Source organism: Ochotona curzoniae, unplaced genomic scaffold (genome assembly GCF_017591425.1).
Source record: "Ochotona curzoniae isolate NIBS_2020 unplaced genomic scaffold, NIBS_Ocur_1.0 scaffold_4506, whole genome shotgun sequence".
NCBI classification, from domain to species: Eukaryota; Metazoa; Chordata; class Mammalia; order Lagomorpha; family Ochotonidae; genus Ochotona; species Ochotona curzoniae.
Window position 1 is genome coordinate 77,431,681 of NW_024467119.1, and position 22,427 is coordinate 77,454,107.

The 22,427-nt window shown below is 44.8% G+C and overlaps 1 protein-coding gene and 1 non-coding gene across 5 annotated transcripts in view; one reads left to right on the top strand and one right to left on the bottom strand.

Moving 5' to 3' along the window:
* Positions 1–22,427, bottom strand: part of LRBA (LPS responsive beige-like anchor protein) — a 633,639-nt gene that overhangs the window by 608,605 nt on the left and 2,607 nt on the right. The window lies entirely within an intron of this gene.
* Positions 2,188–2,291, top strand: LOC121147606. Its single transcript, XR_005882426.1, has one exon. It is a non-coding gene; the product is annotated as a U6 spliceosomal RNA (small nuclear RNA).

Sequence of the window (22,427 nt, forward strand, 5' to 3'; positions counted from 1 at the left end):
TGGGGAAGCAGTGGAGGATGGCCCAAAGCCTTGGGACCCTGCACCCACGTGGGAAACCTGGAGGAAGCTCCCAGCTGCTGGCTTCGAATTGGCTCAGCTCCAGCATTGCAGGCGCCTGGGAGTGAATCAGCGATGGAAGATCTTCCCCTCTGTCTCTCCTCCTCTCTGTATAGCTGACTTTCCAATAACAATAAACTAAATCTCTTTTAAAAACTATAACTACAAACATTCTAAATGTGTAAATGTTCTTTTCATAGTCACACAGGAAAGTGTAAGTTATTATGTACAAATGTGCAACAGAATATCACCTGTTGGGGGGGTGCCTCTCCGGTCACTAAGAGTCTGAAGAGTATACTTTAAAAAAAACTAAGCCAGATCTGATGTAATGTAAAATAATTCCATTATTCCAAATACACTACAGAGAAGTAATTTATAGGGACAATGGGAAGAAACTTAAACCGTATTTTCCTAAATAAAATGAAGCTCCAAAATCATTGATTTCACACTCAGAAAACCAAAACATCACCTGTGTGGATTATAGAGCTGACATGAAGACTCTGGGAACCAGTATTTGCTTTACATACTTACAACATCCACACACATATCATCTTTTGGTTGATTAAATCTATCATCATTGCTTAATACAGACTAAGAGCAACACGTGGGTAAGGACTTCACAATCTTTTTAAATTAAATTTTGTTCAAGATTTCTGTTTATCAAGCAAACAAACAAATAATCTAGAACAGATAGAGAACAACAAAGAAAGCTTAGAATCAGACAGGAAACGGTCAGCATGGATTCACTTATACCTCACTAGGTGGGACACAAAGATTAGTTACTCCTCACTAGGGTGCAGAAGACTTCTCTGCACACCCCTCCTAAAACTGTCCTGCACCTAAACTGTTGACATATGTCTTGTTACAGTTATAAGCCAGTCTAGACTACTCAAAAAAAAGCCAGGTTCAGCAAAATTATGCTTCAACGCTATAAAATACTAAATACTATAATGAAAATAGACACAAGACAGCTGAATAGTAATCTATAGCCATTTTAAGGTGTATAGAACCCGGTTGTATATAAACTAAAATTGAAATGTCAATGAAGAAGTCACGGGATGTGGTTAAGAACTTGCCTTTTTTTTCACATATTGGTTACTCAATACTATGTCCACTAATTCCATGACGTTATAAATTGTTGCTGATGTTATATTGGAGCTTTTAATTGATCGGGATGACACTCTGCTGGCTCTACCTTCAGACCAGAGATGGTCTCCCCAAGAGGCCACTGAACTTATCTGGGCAATAAGATGCTGGACTCTATGCTTGGTAAATGCTTGCAATGAAAGAATCTCAACTGAACTTGAACTGTGGTAATGCAACAAGATGGAGGAATCCATCATTGGGGGAGGGTTAGGGGAGGGGTGGGGGGAATTCCTAGTACCTATAAAACTGTGTCACATAATGCAATGTAATTAATAATAAGACTTTTTAAAAAGAAAAAAAAAAGGTTTCTGTTTATTTGCAAAAGAGAAAAAGGTGTGTAGAGGGGTGAGGGGACATTGGACAGATCATCTATCTGCCAGTTCACCTCCCAGATAGCCATGTAGGCCAGGGCTGAGCAAAGCCAATGACAGGAGCCGGAGGCCTCATCTCGAGCTCCCACATGGCTGGCAGGGACGCAAATTGTTGGGCCATCCTCTGCTGTTTCTCCCCATTAGCAGGGAGCTGGATCAGAAGTAGTGCAATCAAGGCATGAACCAATGCCTAGATGGGACGCAGGCACCACAGCTAGTGTCTTTACCCCCTGTATCACAACCTGGCCCCTTCATTTTTCTAAGAACAGGATCTTTGGACTGTAAACCAATAGTTCTCCACTTTAGTAAAAATTCTTTCAATATTCTAGTCAGCCTTTTAACACCAATTTAGTAGTTATAAATTAAACTGGAGAAAAACACTTTACAAAGCAGTGCTTTCCCAATAACTACTAAGCTTCATTTACACATGCACTATGGTGATTTTTTTTCTTCTCTTATACAATCTGTGATATTATTCATGACTGATGCCAACCTTATGTTGCACATGGCTTAGAGGCCTGATCAGCACTGGGTCTCCTCCATCAACACAGGATACTAAAGCATGGCCTAAAGTGCAATTAGGGAAGATCTTGTAAAAAATCAGTAGGATGAAGTGCTCCCTCCGGCAGCACAGATACTAAAATCGGAACAATACAGAGATTAGCATGGCCCCTATGCAAGGATGACACACAAATTCATGAAGCGTTCCATATTTTTGGCTAAGGGGGAGAAAATGAAGTTTCTTTTCGTAGAAGACTCACTTCTGATCCCCAGATCTTACCAAGTTCATGTATTCTTGCCTGGCTACAAGGAGCAATACTGGTTTACTCTTGTATCCTTAAAAAGTTGCAGAACTGTGTCTTTAAAAAGAATTATTTATAGTTACTATAACTGAATTGACAGATGGCAACTTAACTGATAAATTATATTTGGTAAAATAAAGATGTTTATTTAAAGAAAAAATCAGTAGGATGATTAACATAAAAGAGAGACGATCGGACAATTAATAGAAATGTAGCAGAGACTGACATGTCCAGATGTGGAGACATAGTGCAGTAAGTCTCTGCATCCAAAGATGGACTCCCAGAAAAAGTTGAAAATGTCCTGACAGTAGGATGCTAGACTCTCTCCAACACTATCCATGCCACAATGTCAGGAAACATTTCAATACCAGAACAATGGACTTATGACCGTTCATGAAAGACCACCCACTATAATACTAATGGGGAAATCAATAAGGAGGGGAGCGTATTTGGGGAGGTGGATGAGAAATGCCAGAGCCTAGGGAACTGTATCATAAAACAATAATAATTAAAAAAAAAAAAAAAGAAGGGGGACGGCTTGTAAAGCAATTGCATTTAAGGCCATTAGTAAAGGTCACCAGGCACCATACTAATGTTTTCACTCAGGATAATAAACATAATAGGAAAATAAATAATGAGATCTACCCATTTGTAGTTGCTTAAAAAAATTTTTTTTAAAGATTTATTTATGCAGGGCCTGCTGCAATGGCTCATTGGATAAATCCTTACCTTGCAAGTGCTGGGATCCCATACGGGAACTGGTTCATGCCCCAGCTGCTCCACTTCTCCCACCCAGCTTGCTGTTTGTAGCCTAGGAAAGCAGTCAAAGATGGCCCAAAGCCTTGGGACCATGCACTCACATGGTAGACATGGAAAAAGCTCCTGGCTCCTGGCTTCAGATCAGATCAGCTCCAGCTGTTGTGGCCAGCCATTTGAGGGGTGAACCAGGAGATAGAAAATCCTCCTCTGTCTCTCCTCCTCTCTCTAGATCTGACTTTCCAATAAAAATAAATAAATCTTTTTTTAAAAGACTTATTTACATTGGAAAGAACGAGTTAAAACAGAGACACACACAGAAAGAGATCTTCCACCTATGAGTTAACTTGCCCACCACCAGCCTGAGGCCAGGAGCCGAGAGCTTCTTCCTGATCTCCCACATAGCTACAGGAACCCAGGCACTTGGGTCATGCTCTACTGCTGGTTCCCAAAGCCATTAGCAAAACTTTAGATCAGAATGGAGCAGCCAGAACTCAAACCAGTGCCCTTATGGGATGCCAGTAGCACAGGCAGAGCCCTAACCTGCTGCGCCAAGGCACCAGCACATAAAGGAAGATTTTACAGGTCTTTCTTTAAGCAAAAGAAGAAACTGGAACTGAAATGGAGACACAGCTGGAGACACAGTATCTCCTGTGAGTGCCATTTCTATCTACTGTCCCACTTCCCATCCATCTTTCTGCTGATGAACTGGGAGAGCAGCTGAGAACAGCCCAAGTCCTTGGGCCCCTGCACACTCATGGGAGACCTGGAAGAAGCTCCTGCTCTGGATCAGCTCAACCCACATTACTGTGACCATCTGGGAAGTGAGACACAGCATGGAAGAGTTTCTTTCACTCTCTCTCCTTTGCCTTTTCAATAAAAATAAATAATCTTTTTAAGAGAGAAGAAAAAAGGGTGGGTCTCAGGACGGGGCGTCTCATGCCTGGATCCCGGACGACCGCCATGGGCACATGGTGAGCCGTCCTCCCCGGGCCTGCTGGGTTTCGGGGGCCGCTTCCTTCGGGGTGAGTAGACCGAGGGGGGGAGGCCTCCGGGACTGGGCAGGTCCGGGGCCCACCCGCCGCCTTCATGGGGCGGTGAATGGGATTTGGGAGGGGCGCGACCTTGGGCCTGGGTTATTTAAACCTCCAGCTGCCTCCTGGCAGCTGGTGGGTCTCAGGACGGGGCGTCTCATGCCTGGATCCCGGACGGCCGCCATGGGCACATGGTGAGCCATCCTCCCCGGGCGGCCAGTGCGCCATTGGTGCCAGGCTCCGCCTGCTGGCCGCCCAGCTGGGGAGCTCTGGGGATTTGGTTCTTTGAGTTGCTGCTTAATTAGCTCCAGGTTGAACCCATTGTGCTTCTTGGACCTGAAAGAGGCAGTAACTCTTCCTTAGCAAAACTTGTAATCACTAATAATTCTGAGCACCAAATACCAGTCATGCAGAAGCTATGGCTTGGGGCTTGCCCTGCACAAGTAGCTCCAACAGTTGGCCAATGTGTCAACTGGTAATGGAACAGAGTAGATTAGGCACGACTGAGCAAACCTTAGCCCACAAGTAAAACTAGAACCCAGGAGGGAGCAGAGGTCATGCCGAGCTAGGCTCTTGTACCTGCTGGTCTGTGGGAGCCTGGGACGCTAAGCCACAGTGTCTAAGGCAGAGTTCGGGACAGGGGAGGGGTTGTGCCAAGCTGAGTCAGAGCATCCATTGGCAGGCATGTGATCTATGCCTGGGAACAGACCCGGTTTGGGAGCAAAGGGGACAACCCTAGCTGGGCTGAGGTTCCCACCAAGAGGCGCGTGGCCTGGAAGGGGGCTGCGTTCTGATCTGGAAACAGTTGTAGTCTCCCTTGGCACAAGTGTGGACTGGGATTGGATGCACCGAACTGGGCCGGACCCCGACTCCCCCTGGTGTTCTGGAGGACCAGGGCAGATGTGGGATGGACTAGGCAGGGTCTCAAACCCCTACTGAGCCATGTGTGAGCCATACGTGGGTATGGACAAACCATGGCTGGGCTGGAACATCCAACAGCAAGAACCAGATTGGGTTGAAGGCCAGTCAGGAAAAGCCACAGTTCCTGCTATGACAGGAGGTGGACTGAGTAGGGTTGGCTCATGGACCCACTGGTAAGCGTGAAACCTGGCATTGGGAGAGGTTCTGATGGAGGAGCCTGGGCAACTCCTCTGGCAGGACACAGACCTGGCAGGTAAACGCAAGAAACATGATAGGAAACAGCCCAGAAAAGGCCATGGAAACCTACCCACTGGCATACAGTTGGCAGACGTGGGGGCAAGACCAGGCTGAATCTGTCCACATCATCCACTGGCAAATCCAGGCACCAGTGTGGGTCGACCCAGGGTCGGTCGCAACAAAGACTAGTGCACATTATGGAATGCCGAGGTGAGGTTGCCTGTACCAGAAGGGACCGCAGCGCCCAACCAGCCTGAGAACAAGCAAGGAAGTGGGCAGAGCTGGCAGGGGAATAAGGGAGGGTTCCTTTGCTGGACAGCTACTTCCGCAGGAGAGCATGGGCTGGGATGGGGGCAGACCAGACTAGGCAGAGCTACCACACCTGTGCGCCTCATGTGGACTAGATCAGGGAAAAGCCAGGCTGGGCGGATTATTCCTACTGGTGCAAACAAAATTAAAGTGGACGAGGTTTGTTTGGGCAGCATCAACTGGAATCTGGGAGTGGGAGAGGCCTGGGAGGGAAATAGTGGGCTCATCCCTCTTGGGTTACCACTTCCACGGGAGGACATAAAACTAAGACAGCGGCTGGGGTGGAATGGGATGTGGGACAGACTGGATTACTGCTACACTTACTGGCAAACCAGGGTAGGGGGTGGGCCTGGTTGGGGTTATTGTGGGTCGCTCCAACCTAGGCTACAGCTCCCGCTGGTTTATGTGAGGGCCAAGTATGTGCTGGGCAGAACCAGACTGGACTGCAACACCCATTGGCTCCAGTGGAAGACGGGAGTGAAAACAGAACCAACCCAGGAATTGCAACCACCAGCTGATTGGAGCGATGGACGGTGCCAGGCCCTGTACTTGTTAGCACATACAAGAAGTTTCTTTGGAGATCTTCCTAATCTAAATGCTGGACTCAGAACCATAACAAAGAAAAGAGAGAAGACAGAACGGGTCAACCAACCATCTAAGCTATGATGGACTATGTCAATCAGTGGATTTTTCAAAGACCTCATAGTGCTTGGAGCGGCAAGATTGACAGCGATTCATAACTGTTGCAATATCAAAACCACTTGAGCAAGAACCTCAGAGCATGCCCTACACCCGGGACTTGGGGAGGGTGGGAAATTGGGTGGGCCTTCTCCCTTAATACCCCCCTTTTAAACATGAAGGTAACAATATGGAAAACATATTAGTATTATCCACTTTCCTGTAGCCCTTGAACCTTCTTACCCTAATTAACTATGTAAAGAATGTCAAAATAAAATTTATTAATAAAAAAAAAAAGAGAGAAGAAAAAAGAAGAAACAAAACTAAAAGAGGAAAGGCAATGACTATTCTCCAATGCCATTGGCAGAGGCAGGGGAAGAAAATCTACAAAGAAATGTCCACTGTCCAGTAAGAGGCAGGAAGAATAAAAGGATTTCCAATCACCAACAGTTTGCCCAGTGGAGCCAGAAAACAGAAAAGCTAACTGAAAACATGCTGGTTGGAGTCCAACTTTGACTTGCCTGAGGCAAAATTATTTTGGGAAGCTTGTTTCATAGCAAGTTTTCATATGTTCACATTTATATAGGAAGGATTCTCCTTGTTTATAACCAATTAATTTGCATTTCCAGGTAGAAATAAGAGCTTCAATTACACAATAGTTTCAATGATTAGATGCCTTCAGGACTGCGATGAACCGTAATTTGCATAGGAATATTTTACTTCCTATTCCACTAATCACAAGAACTTAAAAAAAAAAAAAAACTTTTTCAAAGTCATAATTACAGTGAGCTAGAGAAGTTCTCCTCCTTCTTTTTTAAAGGTAAATGAGTTACACAATATATGAATAAACCTCTAACAGGAAGAAAGCATCAATCCCCAAGTTCACTCAACCTCCTGACAGTTATTCCTGCCCTCTGCTACTTTAGATTACTACATTTCTATCTCAAATGCACAAAGAAAATTATAAATAATCAAGCCTTACACATAAACTCATGCTTTCATCACATGATTTTAAACCCAAACTCATCTTAGGAGACAAAGCAGCCAAATGCCACCATCCTCAGAACAGCACAGCACCCAACAGATCCCGTCAGAGAACACAAAGCATGACATCTAGAATACCATGGAAACCACCTCACTTTGACATAAACTTTGGCAACAGATGCGAAGTTCTTAGAAAATTTTCCTCAAAATTTAGTAACCTTGAAATATTGCCATTCAGGGAACAAATTATATAGAGTCCCAGGAAACAAATACAAAATTCTTTGTTACAGTGGCATAGGAATATATAGGAATAAATGAAAGACCTTTGATAAAGCCCTAAGCTGTCTCTGGAGGATACAACTATTCCTTTTTCTTTTATTTTTAAAGATTTATTTATTTTATTGGAAAGGCAGGTATACAGAGAGGAGGAGAGACAGAGAGGAAGATCTTCCATCTGAAGATTCACTCCCCAAGTGAGCCCAATGGCCAGTGCTGTGCAAATCTGAAGCCAGGAGCCAAGAACTTCTTTCTGGGTCTCCCACATGGGTGCAGGGTCTCAAGGCTTTGGACTGTCCTCAACTGCTTTCCCAGGCCACAGCAGGGAGCTGAATGGGAAGTGGAGCTGCTGGGTTTAGAACTGCCACCCATATGGGATCCCGGGCGCACCCAAGGTGAGGACCTTAACCATTACGCTATCAAGCAGGGGCCCAACACAACTATTCTTTTATGCATTTGTATAAACCTGAAATGCTTCGTGTTTTTTAGCTTTTGTAATTAAGTAGATTAAATAATAAACCCAAAATAGTTCTTTGCATTAGCCACTTACTAACCGGGGCAAGAAGGAGGAAAAGGAGAAAATCCATTGTGAAAGTGTTGCAGTAATCCCAGCAAGAACGGTGGGCAGATGACACCGCGGGTGAGTGCCGAGGACACTGACAGTCCCCACCACAGCCACTGGCTTCAGGTATCATCTCTCTGCCCAGCTCCAGGTGCTTGCAGAGCAGTAGGTGATGGCTCAGTGGGCAAGTCCCTGACACCCACATGGGAAACCTAGACTGCTCCCAGGTTTGGCCTTGCCAAGGCCCAGCCTTGGTGGGTATTTGAAGAGTAAACCAGCAGAAGGGAACTAATTAGCACACTCTAGATTTTGGGGGCAGGTGTCTGACACAGCGATTAAAGTACTGCTTGCGATGTATAAAATTCCTTTCAGAGTACCTGCATTTGGACCCAAGACCACTCCTGGTCCCAGCTTCCTACCAATGCACACCTTGAAAAGAAGTAGGTGATGATGGGTCAAGGTATTCTACAAGTCTAATAACCCCCACCTTTAAAAAAGGTAATTAAATCACCTACTTGACAGGAGTTGCTATGAAAACAAACAGAATCTACTCAAAACACAGCACAGTGATTCAACCACCCCCTACTATGTGTTAGGTACTGGCAAAAGAATAGCAAGGGAAGTTTGTACATTCATATTCATATATTGATAGTCCTATTTTCATATTCTAATATAAGGAAACATACAATAAAAATGATGAGATAAACACTATGAAAAATGAAGAAGGAAATAAGAGACAAGGGGTGACAAAGGAAGGGTAGGCAGTTAAGACACACTGCCTAAGCTGGCCAAGTCCCCAACAGGAGCCCCTGGGTTAAATTCTCAGCTCTGACTCCTGAATCAACCTTCCTTTAACATAGACCCGAAGAGGCAGCACCGACTCAAGCAGCTGCATCCTGCCAGCCCTGCAGGAGACTTGGACGTGAATTCCCAGCTCCCAGATGTGATCTCCGCCCAGCACTGGAAGTGAACCATCAGATCCAAGCTCTACTCTGTTTGGTGGAAAGCAGCGGAGGATGATCCACATTCTTGGGGCCCTGCACACATGTGGGAGACCTGGAGGAAGCTCCTGCCTCCTGGCCAGCCCAACTCCAACCATTCCAGCCATTTCTGGAGTCAACCAGCAGATGGAAGATATCTCTCTCTCTCTCTGTCTCTCTCTCTGTTAGACTGCCTTTCAAAAAAATCTTGCCTAAAAGCTTAATATATATATATATATGTAATATGAAAATGAAATTTTAGTTAAGAGATTCTGGGTTGGTAGAGAAGTGAACACAACAAAGCAACCCGAATCCCAGCAAGAGGCATGAACCCCAGCCTCAGACTGAACCGACAAAAATCCACACTTCGTAACCTCACAGATTCCTTTCTTTGATTAACAAAATAATGAAGAAACACACACCCAAGAACCAGCAAAATAAGTCTGTCAAAAACAGAGTCCAAACACTAATGGATAGCAAAATGATCAGATGTATAATATAAAATTGTCACTATGTTTAACACAATAAAAGAAATATCAATAGTATGACTACAGAAAAGAAATCACAAAATGATGAATATGAGAAAATTTAACAAAGGTTTTGGATACAAAATTTGAAGATTTAGGCGTTGGTATTATAACCCAGTGAGTTAAAGCTGTAAACTGTAACACGAGCCTCCCACAAGGGCCACTTTGAATCCCGGCTGCTCCACATGATAATGTGCCTGGGAACGCAGCAGGAGACGGACCAAGTGCCTGAGCCTCTCCACCCAGACGGGAGACCCATGGGAGCTCTGAGTTCCTGGCTTTGGCTTGGCCCAGCCCTGCACGTCTCCCATTTGGAAAGAGAGCAGTGGATGGAAAATCTCTCTTCCTCTCTCTCTATAACTCAATCTTTCACATAAATAAATCATTTTCAAAAATCAAGAAACTGAACTGGTGGTACAGACACTAATAATTTTTAGGGTAACTTTACAGAATTATATTTTAGTGTTTGCTTCATGTTAGAAAATGAACCTCTTTTATATTGCCTGTCTTGCTCATAAAAAAACAAACAAACAAAAATGCACTATCAGGGCCAGCACCAAGGTTCAGTGGGTTAATCTTCTACCTTCAAGCACTGGCATCTCATATGGACACCAGTCCGTTTTCCAGATGTACCACTTCTGATCCAGCTCCCTGCCTGTGGCTTGGGAGGGCAGCACAGGATGACTCAAGTTCCTTGGGACTTTGTACACGTGTTGAAGACCCAAAGGAAGCTCCTGGCTTCAGATTGTTCTGCTCCAGTCATTTCAGCCCGTGGGAGAATGAACCAGCATTTCCTTCTCTCTGAAAATCTGCCTTACCAATAAAAAAGACAAATCTAAAAAGATATGCTATCATTTCATTTGAAATTGATGATCAATATTACTATCAAGATCACTTACCTTTCAATCCTAACGTTAAATCCAACACTTTTAAATGTCTTGTTAAAAAATACATAGAGAGGGCCCGGCGCGGTGGCGCAAGTGGTTAAGTCCTCGCCTTGCACACCCGGGATCCCATATGGGCGCCGGTTCTATCCCAGCAGCCCCGCTTCCCTTCTAGCTCCCTGCCTGTGGCCCGGGAAAGCAGTCGAGGACGGCCCAAAACCTTGGGAACCTGCACCCGCGTGGGAGACCCGGAAGAGGCTCCTGGCTTCGGATCGGCATAGTATCGGCCCGTTGCGCTCACTTGGGGAGTGAATCATCGGACGGAAGATCTTCCTCTCTGTCTCTCCTCTCTGTATATCCGCCTTTCCAATAAAAAAAATAATAAAAATAAATCTTTAAAAAAAAAATTAAAAAAACCAAAAAAAAGAAAAACTAAAAAAAATATGTATATGCACTTTATAACCTCTGAGATAAAAATGATCTTTTCCTTACAGATACAGAAGCCAGGGTAGGTGTTCAGCCTAGGTTAGAACCCTGATTAGGAAGCCTACATCCTCCCAGGAGTGCCTGGTTTTGAGTTCTGGCTCTGCTCTGGACTTTAGCTTCCGGTTCATGCTTGCCCTGGAGACAGAAGGCGACAGCCCCAGTAACTGAGGCCCTGCCAGGCACGTGGGAGCCCTGCACTGAGCGTCCACCTTGAAGCTTCAACCTGATCCAAGTGCATCGCTGATATTTCCAGAATGAAACTGTGTGTGGAAATGTGTGTGCCCGCTCCCTCACACCTGATCAACAGCTCTCTCAAATAAATTTATAAAACTTGTTTAAAAAAATATTCAAACCCAAAGATCACACAAACTACCTAGATTCAGTTAGTCACTACACATATAGAATTAAAGAGAATATGCTAGTTTTCCTACTAATTCATGAGAAATTATTTTTGCTAGAAAACACTAAATCCAAATCTCAAGAGATGTCCAAACTTCATAACTTTGGGTGGCATAATAAATTTTATAACAATTCCATCCCAGGGGCCGGTGTTGTGATGTAGTGGGTAAAAGCCACCTGCAGCACTCACAACCCATTTGGGAGTGAGTCAGAGTCCCACTGCTCTACTTCCCAGCCAGCTCCCTGCTCATGTGCCTGTGAAAGCAACAGAACACAGCGCAAGTCCGTGGCCTCCTGCCACCTATACACAACACAAGAGCCAGAAGGAACCCACAGCTCCTGGCTTCAGACCAACCCAGCTCCAGCCTTCACAGTCAACTGGGGAGTAAGAGGCTAGAAGATCTGTTCCCCCTCTCTCTGTGAGCGCTACTCAGCCTTTCAAATAAATAAATCTTAAAAAATAAAAATGGGCCCTGTGGAGTGGCCTTCCGGCTAAAGTCCTAACCTTGAACGTGCCGGGATCCCATATGGGCACAGGTTCCCATCCAGCTCCCTGCCTGTGGCCTGGGAAAGCAGTCAAGGGCGGTCCAAAGCTTTGGGACCCTGTACCCATGTGGGAGACCTGGAAGAGGCTCCTGGCTCCGGATCGGCTTGGCTCCAGCGGTTGCAGCCGCTTGAGGAGTGAATTATTGGGCGGAAGATCTTCCTCTCTGTCTCTCCTCCTTTCTGTATATCTGCCTTTCCAATAAAAATAAATAAATCTTAAAAAAAAAAAAACCCACACTCAGTTGTGATCCACTGAACAAAGATCTCATTAAACAAGAAAATCATTTAAGTTCTCTTAGACTCAGCTCTAATAAAAATATCTGAGATTTCACCAGGTTTTAATCTTTCCATAAGTATAGAAAATACAGCCTCATGACTCTCTAAAACTCAATATTAACACAAGATTATTAAGTGATTAATGAAATAAATATTGTCAAGAGAAGTCTGAAAAATAGATGCAAAGATCGAGATGCAATGCGTATCACAGAACCTTCAGCATGTCCATCAGAGGCAGCCGACTTCAGAAGGCGTTTACTGAACAATTTGTATACTAAGATTCCACTCTAACATGCCTGCAACACGCCACGTTCTAAAACCTCCTACAACAAGGATCTTTCTGCTTCACAACGCACATTTTGGTCACGTCAACAACTCCTGGAGAATCTAATTAAGCATTTGAGGAGTGTAAAAAGAGATCTATACACACTTTGGAAATACAGCTTAACCTAAAATTAGGACTATTTTATGAGGCCAGTACAGTCGTTCAGAAAGAACACTTGTGCTAAATGGATTTTTTCAACTATCCTCTTTTGCGATTTACAGAATATATAGCCTCAGCAGCATTTTTTAAAAGATTTATTTATTTTTATCAGAAAGTCAAATTTTATAGAGGGACCCACTGAGATAAAGACCTTCCAGCTGCTGCTTCACCCCCCAACAGGCCACAAGGGCCAGAAGCTGAACCGATCCAAAGCCAGGAACCAGGAGGCTCTTCCAGGGCCCCCACGCGGGTGCAGGTCCCAAGGCTTTGGACTGTCCCTGACTTTTTTCCCAGGCCAGAAACAGGGGCAGGATGGGAAGTGGAGCAGCTGAGATAAGAACTGGCACCCATAGGGGATCCTAACACCACAGGGAGATGATCAGTCAAGTGATTCATCCCATCAGCCCCTGACAACAGCAATTTTTCTTTTTTCAGTTTTTAAAGATTTATTTTCATTGGAAAGGCAGATATACAGAGAGGAGGAGAGACAGAGAGGAAGATCTTCCGTCTGATGATTCACACGCCAAGTTGCCGGAACACCGGAAGCTGAAGCCAGGAGCCAGGAGCTTCCTCCAGGTCTCCCACATGGGTGCAGGATCCCAAGGCTTTGGACCATCCTCAACTGCTTTCCCAGGCCACAAGCAGAGAGCTGGATGGAAAGCAGGGCTGCCGGGATTAGAACCAGCACCCATATGGGATCCCAGCACATGCAAGGCAAGGATTTTAACCTCTAGGCTACTGTGCTGGGCCCAGCAAGTTTTAAAATATCTGGATATGAAATCCTCACGTTAATATCCAGATATTCCTTTTTTAAATTTTTTTGATTTTTCATTATTTATTTACTTGAAAGGCAGACAGAGGAGAAGAGCCATCTCCACTCACTGGCTCACTCCCCAGATGCCCACAGCACCAAGGACTGGAACAGGTCAGACACAAGGCTAGAACTCATCCTGGTCTCCCACCCGGATGGCAGGAAGCCGAGCCCCTCCCTCAGCCATCACATGCTGCCTCCCAGTTCCCACTTAACAGGAAACTCTCAGAAACAGAGCCCAGATTCACACCCAGGACTCCAGGATGTGATGTGAACACCGTGAACCTCCAAGGTGGTGCCTTTACTAGTGCAGTAAATGCCCCGGACGTCCTCTAAGCCCGTCTCTACAATGAACACTTGGGTTCCTGCCCCCCACACGGGCGATCAGGCGACACCTCCGCCCGCCCCAGACTTCCTGGCTCCGGCCTGTAGCACAGCCAGTTAGCAGTAGACTGTACCGTTTTGATCCATTACTTTTTTTTTAAGATGTATTTATTTTTATTGAAAAGGCAGATACACAGAAAGGAGGAGAGACAGAGAGGAAGATCTTCCACCTGAAGATTCATTCCCCAGGCGGCCGCAACTGCTGGTGCTGAGCCAATTTCGAAACCAGGATCCAGGAGCCTCTTCCAGGTCTCCCACACAGGTGCAGGGTCCAAAGGCTCTGGGCCGTACTCGACTGCTTTCCCAGGCCACAAGCAGGGAGCTGGATGGGAAATGGAGCTGCCGGGATTAGAACCAGTGCCCCTATGGGACCACGTTCAAGGGGAGGACTTTAACCACTAAGCTATGCGCCAGGCCTGGTCCCCATCACATTTTAACATCTTCGTCCACAGTTCCACCATGCCTGTGCAATGGAGTCCCCGCAGAATCCTAAAGGACAGGGTGCCAGGGAGGTCCCAGGAGCTAAGCAAGTAGAGCTTCCTGGGGAGTGGTGAGTCTGCAAGGTGGATGGAGGCTTCCTGTCCCTTCACCCACATCTCACCCTGCATCTCTCAGCTGTGTCCACTGTAATGCCCTTCAAAATAAAACAGTAAATGAGTTCGCCTGAGTCTGTGAAACACTCAAACAAATGAACGAAACCTGAGTTGGGAGTTGCAGATCTCTCAACTTGTAGCTGCCTGGTCAGAAGGTAACATAATCTGCAACTTGCAAACAGCATCGATCAAGTGCAAACAAGCCTGTGCCTGCCGGGGCCCAAACTATCACTCCGTCACCTCGGGAAAATTCAAGCCTTTAAGACTCTCACCAATTCACTCAACTTTCCCTTAATTATCATTAAGCTTAATAAATAATCTAACAATATCTACTCAGGATCTATACTCATTCTGCTCATTCCTCATGGAAATACATTGGGAAAATATGCCTACAAGGGCCCGGCGGCGTGGCCTAGCGGCTTAAGTCCTCGCCTTAAACACGCCGGGATCCCATATGGGTGCTGGTTCTAATCCCAGCAGCCCTGCTTCCCATCCAGCTCCCTGCTTGTGGCCTGGGAAAGCAGTCGAGGACGGCCCAAAGCCTTGGGACCCTGCACCCGCGTGGGAGACCCAGAAGAGGTTCCTGGTTCCCAGCTTCAGATCGGCACAGCCAGCACCAGCCTTTGCGGTCACTTGGGGAGTGAATCATGGGACGGAATATGTTTCTCTCTGTCTCTCCTTCTCTCTGTATATCTGACTTTATGATAAAAATAAATAAATCTTTTAAAAAAAATATATGCCTACAAAATCATTTCGATGGCAAAAGGGAAAAAAGGATTTACTCAACAGTTGTTAAAAGAACTAAAGATGTAAACAAATGGAGACATTCCATGTTCACGAAGACCAAATATTTCCCCAAGTGATTTAACCAACTCAGAGCTTCTCTATCCAACTCCGAGCTTGCTTTTCACAAATACTGATAAGCTGAATCTAAAAGTCATTAAAAAGTGCAAATGCAACAAAAACAATCATGGAAGAAAACAAGTAAAGGCCTTACAATCTCTGCTTCAAAATTTCCTACAGAAACACAGTAATTAACAGTTTGCGACCAGAATAACAGATGCATGAATCAACAGAAAACACTCAGACCCCAGACAAATCCTTACTTTATAGCCAACTGGGATCTGTTTGAGGTTTCAGTTTTTATGGATTTATTCATTTGAAAGGCAGTGACAGACAGGGAAAGAGAGAGCTCTTACAGCAGCTGCTTCATTCTCCATACGCCAGGACGAGGCAGGCCTAAGCCACGAGCTAGGAAGTCTAGTATCTGAGCCATCGCCGCCTGCCAGGCGTATCAGCTGGACTCTGTATCAGAAGCAGGGATGCGACTGGATCCCAGGCACACTGATAGAGGATACTGCGGTCCCAAGAGGTGGCGCGATCCACTTCCAACAACTCCAGTCTTATCAACCGATGTTTGACAAAGGTGCCAGGTTGATTCAAGGAGGTGAAGGAACAGCCTTTCAACAAATGACACTGGGGCAATCAGGAAACTATATACAAATAACGGGTTTACACTTCTCTTACCCTCAGCTCAAACCAGCAAAAAATAACTCCAAAACGGCCTAAGCAAAAGAGCTTAAACTAAAAATGTCTTCAACACAGGATGTAAAAATGCTAAAATTAGATTGTGGTCATGGTTGTAAAAGTGTGTGAATTTCCTTAAAACAACTGAGTAGCACGCAGAAAATGAATGAATGTTACCACTTGTCAAGTCTGAGCCAAAAGAGCTGCCTAAAAATCTTCACCATTGAAAGATGAAAATGCTCAGTAAAGAAACTCTAGGGCCCAGCGCAGTAGCCTGGTAGCAGTTAAGGTCCTCGCCTTGCACGCGCTAGGTTCACATATGGGCACTGTTTCTAACCTCGGTGCCCATTCAGCTCCCTGCTTATGGCCTGGGAAGGCAGTCCAGGACAACCTAAAACATTAGAACCCTGTACTCACGTGGGAGACCCAGAAGAAACTCTAGGCTCCTGGCTTTGGATCAGAGCAGTTCTGGCCACTGTGGCCAAATGGGCGTTAATCAACAGACAGAAGATATTCCTCACTGTCTCTCCTTCTCCCTGTATATCTTACTTTCCAATAAAAATAAATCTGGGCCTGCCGTAGTAGCCTAGCAGCTAAAGTCCTTGCCTTGAATGTGGCTGAATCCCATATGGGTGCCGGTTCTAATCACAGCAGCTCCACTTCCCATCCAGCTCCCTGCTTGTGGCCTAAGAAAGCAGTTCAGGACGGCCCAAAGCCTTGGGACCCTGCACCCGCGTGGGAGACCTGGAAGAAGTTCCTGGATCCATTGCGGTCACCTCGGGAGTAAATCAGCGATGGAAGATCTTCCTCTCTGTCTCTCCTCCTCTCTGTATATCTGCGTTTCCAATAAATAAATAAATCTTTAAAATAAATAAATAAATAAATAAAATGCATCTAAAAAAAAAAAAAGGAAATTCCATTGCGGTAGAAAGCTAACAAACTGAACAGTTCAACAGACTTAGTCTTTCTTTCCTTAACAAAAAAAAAAGAAAGAAAGAAATTCTAATGCAAGAACCACATAGTCTACTGTACGGCCAATAATGAGACAGAAAAAAGGAAAGATAATGTCGAAATTAACAACTGCAACCATATAAATCACACATGTTACAAAAATAAGACATAGCAACAATATGCACCATGGAGAATTTAAAGTGTTTCATAACTACAAGCAGTCTTCAAAAAGTTCATGGAAAATGTATATTATAAAAAAAAACCCTTGCATGGATTTGGAAAAATTTTTGTACCAAAATACTTTTATATGTGTATATTATTTAAGAAACAAGGAGGGGGAAAGCTCACACCTGCCAACCGACAGGTGAGTGACTGTGACCCCAACGCCTGAGCGACCTCAGCCGCCTCCCAGGGTTTTGCATGAGCAGGAAACTGGAATCCAGGCAGAGCCAGAACCCAAACCTAAGGAAGATGTGGTGTCTTGGTCCACACCTTCACAACCAGCCAATTTCTCCACCCTAAACTGACCTCATGTCCACCTTTCAACAGTGCCCCCTCATACTTACTCATTTAATCCTTCTACAGTGGGAAAAACTAAAGCACCCAGAGATTTTAAACAAACTAGCTCAAGATCAAAACAGACTGTTACAGTAAATGATGATTCAAAATAGCTTTAACACAACTATTATTTACACATTTTCCAAGGATGAGAATAGGGCGCGCATTTCGGTACAGCAGTTAAAATTAACTGTGTCCTATACTGGAGTGTTCAGCTTACTGCAGCTTTACGGTCTCAGGGACCCCGAGAGGCTGCGGTGATGTTCCAGAAACTGGGCTACTATCACTCAAGTGGGAGACTTGAATCGGGCTCCTGGCTCACAGCCGCATGCATGGACGACTGTGGGCTAGACTGAACCAGCACAAACGGAAATTCACTCATTCATTCTCTCTCTCTCTGCCTGTCAAATAAATGTGTGTGTGTGTCCAAAAGTGTGTGCAGGTGTGTGTGTGTGTGTGAACAAAATAGTGGGGGCCAGTGCATGGCTCAACTAGCTCTCGACCAGCAAGCACCAGCATCCCACACAGATGCCAGTTCGTGTCCCAGTTGCTCCACTTCCCTTCCAGCTCCTTGTTTGTGGCATAGGAAAGTCGTAGAGGATGGCCCAAAGCCTTGAGACCCTGCACCCATATGGGAGACCTGGAAGAGGCTCCTGGCTCCTGGCTTCAGATTGGCCCAGCTACAGCCGTTGCAATTATTTGGGAAGTGAACCAATAAATGGAAGACTTTTCTCTCTCTGTCTCTCTTCTACATAAACATACTTTTCACAAAAATGAATATCTTAGGAAAAATACTGGATATCATTGATTGTTTATCCTGTGTCAATTTCTTAGGTGGATTTTTTTGAGTGCTCACCCCTTCCCATAGAGCCCCACCTACTCCAGAGAAAATTTACCCCACCCCTGGTTATTACAGTTGGTCCTGATGCTAGTCAGCTCACTTCAGGAGCAACGGCCTCCAGATGTATTGCTAAGTCCAGATTTCTGTTTAGAATGTTACAGCAGAAATGTTCTGTGTGTCAAGTGATATGAATAAGTACATCTGTGACCCAATTACCACCAGAAGCCACTCTACAACCATGAGGGGAACAGCAACACATTGAAACTGATATCACAGAAAGCAAAAGAGAAAGAAACTGGGTCTTTAATTTATCATAATATTGCAAATCTTACTCTACCTTTGAACTTGAAGATAAACAAACCTAAAGATCCTTTGCAGTGTGCTCAAACTAGTTCAAGTTTTCTATTATTCATAACATAATTACAAATTGATATCAAGGTAGACAAAGTTCATTAACAAACATGTTTCTAGAATGGATTACTCTATACTTATGATGGCAATTTTAAGTGGTAGTTAAATCTAGGTCTGCGCATCAGAATAAAAACTTAGGACCAGCACTGTAGTGAAGTGGGTTAAATCAATGTCTGTAGTTTGTGTATTCCTTTTGGGTGCCAGTTCAGTTCAAGTCCCAGCTGCTTCACTTCCCATCCAGCTCCCTGCTTGTAGCCTGGGAAAGCAGCAGAGAACAGCCCAAACCTTTGGCATCCATATGTGAGGCCCAGAAGATGTTCCTGGCTCCAGATCAGCTCAGACCACTGCAGCCATATGGGGAGTGAACTAGTGGGTGAAAGATTCTTTCTCTCTCTCTCTCCCTCCTTCTCTCCCTCTTCCTTTCTCTCTGCAATTCTGCCTTTCAAATAAATATTTCCCAAAAAAAACATGTTGAATAATCGCCTTTCAATAAAGATTCATATAACACCTTAAAAAGTAATCACCTATGATTTGATGTGGACCACATATTTTTAAATATATTGACAGTTTTAAATATTATTTTTTCAAATTTAAATGTATATCTGGAAGACGGAGTGACAAAGTGAAGAAGAGACAGCTTCCCTCTGTTGGTACAGTCACAAAGTAACTTAACCAAGGCTCCGGTCAGGCCAAAGCCAGACACCAACAATTCCATCTGGTTTCCCATCTGGGCAACAGGAAGTCAAGCACCTGGCCCAGGATCCACTGCCTCCCTGACACAGCGGCAGGAAGCTGAACCACAAGCACAGAGCAGCCAGGACCCAAACCACACTCTGACTTGGCATGCAGTCATCCTAACGACAGCCCAACCTGCTGCACAATGCCCTCTTCTAGATTTCCAATGTTTCCTGAAAAATTAAAGACATATGACACTGGGCCTGATGCAGTAGCCAAGTGGCTAAATCCTTGCCTCGCACACACCGGGATCCATATGGACACTGGTTCGTGTCCTAGCTGCTCCACTTTCCTTCCAGCTTGTGCTTGTGGCCTGAAAAAGTAACAGATGATGGCCCAAAGCCTTGGGATCCTGCACCCATGTGGGAGACCCAGAAAGAAGCTCCTGCCTCCTAGCTTTGCATAGGCTCAGCTCCGGCCAGCTCCGGCCATTGCAGTAACTTGCAGAGTGGAACAGCAGACAGAAGATCTTTCTCTCTGTCTCTCCCTTCTCTCTGTAAATCTGACTTTCCAATAAAAATGTATAACATCACTGGGCCTACATTATTGCAAGGCAACAATCAGCAGGAACGGAATAACCACTGCTTCTTAAGGTCCACAGAGTACGCGCTGTATAATCAACACAAAGCCTTAGCATGCGCCTGCTCCTGTAGGTATTCAGAGCAAGCACCATTAACACGTGGCAGGAGATCCAGCAAATGCCACACAACGGGAAGAAAACAATTACATTCTGCTTTTGAAATGTTAGCATTTTAATTAACAGCACAGTTACTTTCTCAACAACAGAAGTCAGAGGATGGGCATTTGGTGCGTGGTTGACATTTGGGAAGCCTGCCTCTCACACCACAGTCCCAGGATGCCAGCCCCAGCGGAGCTCCTGACTGCAACTGCCTGACACAGTGCACCTGGGAGGCCCTGGGTGCTGCCTCGGGTCGCTAGCTCCCTTCCTCCCACACAGGGGACTCAAACAGAGTTCTAAGCTCCTGGTCTCAGCCAGGCCCCATCCAGCGCAGGCATTTGGGAACAAATCAGCAAGCGGGAAGTTTCTCTTTTTTTTTCTCTCTCTCTGCCTTTCAAACATATATTTTTTCCTCTTTAAATCATGAATTTATTTTACCTGTCAGCATCCCCTTGAGAATCAGATAACACTGAACACCTTTAAATTCCTGACAGGAGCCTTAAACTTAGAACATCCTGAAAACAGGCCAATGTATCCATTACTCTGAATCACAAATTGGACAAATGATTTCAACATACAGATGAAGGCAAAAAAAAAAAAAAAAAAAAGCGGTTTTAAATTTCGGCAAGGAAAACACAGAAGTTGGCCGTAAGTTTAAAACACTTGAACACACTAGCATCAATGGTACATTTATCAAAATTTATCTGCAGAACAAATCTACCAAAGAAATTACAAGAAGGGTAGTAAATTTCAAAGGGACTGAGACTCTAAGACCATGCTACATGAGCAAGCTAGGAATGGCATTTCATAAAGACCTTCTTGGCTCCGCCACCTGCTATTCAGACCACTCTGGGGGATGGGAGGCTGTGTAACAACACAAATCATTAGTGTTTAAAGCGGCTAATACTCAATCAGCCAAAAAGAAAAGGGCTGGCAGTAAACATATTTCTATTTTACTAATGTGCCCGTGTGTAAGGAGAGCATGCATTTCCGGGTGAAGGATCCTTGGAGACAGGTGAGAAGATACCCAGGAGGATTCAGTGATGCTGACCCACTGGCTGGCAAGTTGGACTTAGTCAGGACTGACATTGCTGTGATACTTCACCACTTATACACGTCACATTTTTTTGTTTGCATCTTATTTTTCACAAGTTTAGAAGTTTTCATCAAATTTGTACTGTGGACCATAACCAGCTTTCTATAACCACATACTGAATAAAAATCACCTGAAAAATGATTTTTCCTTTTAAGATCTTTCTTAACCAACTTTTTGAAAGCTATTTGAACCTTACAAAATAAGAAGAAAGAAAATCTACTGATGAAGGGTTCGTCAGTAGTACAGAGGAGGGCCAGTGATTTCTGTGTCCTTGCGGAAGGTACCAAGAAAACTCCAAGTACCACTTAGGACAGAAAAGGAAAAAACACCGTGTCAACCTAGGAGACACTCAGCTTCCTGAAAAGACTGCACTCTAAGAATCATCACATCCTAGGCAATCTATTTAACCTCTGGATCCCTCAATTTACTCATCTATAAAATGAGCTGTAATGGAATACATTTAAAGAGTTGCTGAAAGAAAAATTAAATCATGTATCCAAAACACCAACCGCCTGACACACAGTAGACAGTAGTAACTTTAAAAAAAAAAATCACCCATCTCTGAGTTAACCCAATTTCCTCCTTTGAGCAGAAATGGGACTGAGGCTGACAATTAATTGGAAACAGTCAGGTGCAACAGAAAATTCTTTGACGTACTGGTCAGTTTTAGCTCCCAGGATGGCGTCAACGGTGGCAAGATCCCACACAATCCAACAAAGGAGCAAGGAAAGAACTGTAAGGAGAGAACCTGCTGTCTAACCTTCTTGGCAACTTTTCCAGCTCCAGACCAGAGAAAGAGAACGGCGGTGACCAAGACTTGTAACTGAACAGCCCGCTGCTCCTCACAGATGCCCCAGCACCCGCCAACGCGGCCCGACAGCCCCAAACCCCGCAGCTCTAGGCAGGGTCTAAGCAAACTAGTACTCGAGAAGTTAGACTTTCCTTAATGAGGAGAATCAAATGACTCAGGGTTGGTCATCCACCCCCACACAACACATTCTGAAGAACTGAGGAGTCTGAATCCTCCTGCGAAAGAAAGAATGCTGTTTGTTCACACTCGGGCTAGGTCACTACCACAGATCTGCTTATCATCCAGGATGCAAGAAGCTTAGGAATTTAAAAAAA